Raw genomic sequence first — 1,950 nt, 5'->3', positions numbered from 1 at the left:
GGGTACCGATACTCGTATCAGATCCTTTGTGGACCATCAAGTCCTTTGTTGGATTGTTATCCGACAGTGTCCTTCACATTTGATCACTTTGTGAGTTCTTCCCCTGATACATAATGCCTTTGTTAAGTTGTATCCTCTGCTTGGCCAACCATGCTCTGCTTTCGGGCTTGTGTTATTTACTCTTGAAACTTGTGGTATATGTTTCTAAGAAGCCCCTATGGGTTGAACATATGCCTTATCTAAATCGTGTGAACCCAAAAGTTTTCACGAGTCATACTCTTCTGGTGCTTCACCGGATAAAATTTCAACACGGCAACTTCATCGAACGTGAGAAGTGAATGAAAGGTTATGCATTGGAGAAGTGGGAGTCGACCTTGAACTTGTGTTCATGCCCATGGACATGATGTAGATCTTATCATTAAAGCTTCTCTTAAATAAATTATTCCTTTGGTATAAGTTCGTCTTATATCTAGGATCTGGCCTTTTGCAACCGTGGTTCCGACCATGATTGTTCTTCTTTGATTTCATTTCTCGGACAAGTTAAAACAATTGTCTTATATGGATCAATGCACCAGTCCAACCTTTACTTTGATCTTGTGTCGAGTATTACCCCCCTGGTATCTCGAGATTATCATGGAACTGCATAACTTTTTATGAGTTCATCAAGTACTACCTTCCCACTGATTCCAATTTTTCACGGGCACTGAGTTATTAAACACTCAAAGGCACCAATAACTGAACCAAGTCCGCTCTACGGTTCAACAACTCTTCAGTAAGCTTCTATAAGTACGAGTTTGTACCCGATCACGCCGTTCCTAGCCTGTTTGGCTATATCATTGTCGTGACGATTCTAACTGTGCTACCTGGTCCTTATTCTCGGAGCACCAATTTTCGACGATGAACTAACCTTACGTCGATCCTCATCGTCATATCATTTCGCCTTGAACAATAAGCTTGGTTTCGAGTTTGTGTCGTACCCTTGGTTCCAATAACCTTTCACTTCATCATTGTTTGACTTGATGTCATCGTCGATCGATTACATCTTCGTGAAATCTCTCGACAAAGGTGTCGTGATCATCATCATCATTCCGAGCTCTTCCAGGAATTCAATTGAATTCATGATGGGTAATACCATCCTTGCCCCTCGATGATTCCTGTTCTCATCGACCACTTTATTGCCTTCCGTTCAACACAACTTGTTCGTGTTTTGTGTAAACCTTGAGATCACTACTACCCAGCAGTTGATCTTCCTTACCTCGGAAGCATTACCATCTCTTTTTGTCAAGAATGTGATGAGAATTTCACCACCTCTTAATAATTCTTGATATCATAATACTTCTTGCCATCTTCGTTCATTCCTTGGTCCCCGTATTGTTTTCAACCGGAATACCGACATTGGAGCGATGGCGTGTGAATTCAAAACTTCTAACAACCCTATTGCTTTGAAGTGAATGGGCGATAGTTCATTCTAAGTCCTTCGCTAATTGAATCACCATTCTGACATTGGTCGTGCAACCCAACCCATATTTCGGGCGCACCTTCCAACCAATATTTAATTGTGTATGTTTTCCTCGAGCATACTTCCTTATATCATTTGATCTGACTAATGTTATCTTCTTGTTCACTTAATGGTGGAAATCCATCTTTTGGGAATCTCGGTGAATTGCCGTTGAGTTCACCAGACACCTCCTTGTCCTCTCCTTGGGTTAATGATGGACTCTTGTTAACGGAAATCACTTCATAGTTCATTTCCCCGAGAATCTTACAACTTCATCTCGTCAATTTGCGTTGCACCTTTTCTTCTCAGGTATCCTAAGTCTGAGGTATCGTGACACCATTCGGATCTGAATCTCGGTCAGATATGATGGTTGGGACAACTTTCCAAGAGTCATGATGTTGATCCTTTGATGACCCGGTAACATGATGTCATGCCTAGCACCCCCCACCCCC

This window comes from Triticum dicoccoides, chromosome 1A, assembly GCF_002162155.2.
Source record: "Triticum dicoccoides isolate Atlit2015 ecotype Zavitan chromosome 1A, WEW_v2.0, whole genome shotgun sequence".
Taxonomy (NCBI): Eukaryota; Viridiplantae; Streptophyta; class Magnoliopsida; order Poales; family Poaceae; genus Triticum; species Triticum dicoccoides.
Note: the sequence above shows the minus strand (reverse complement) of the source record.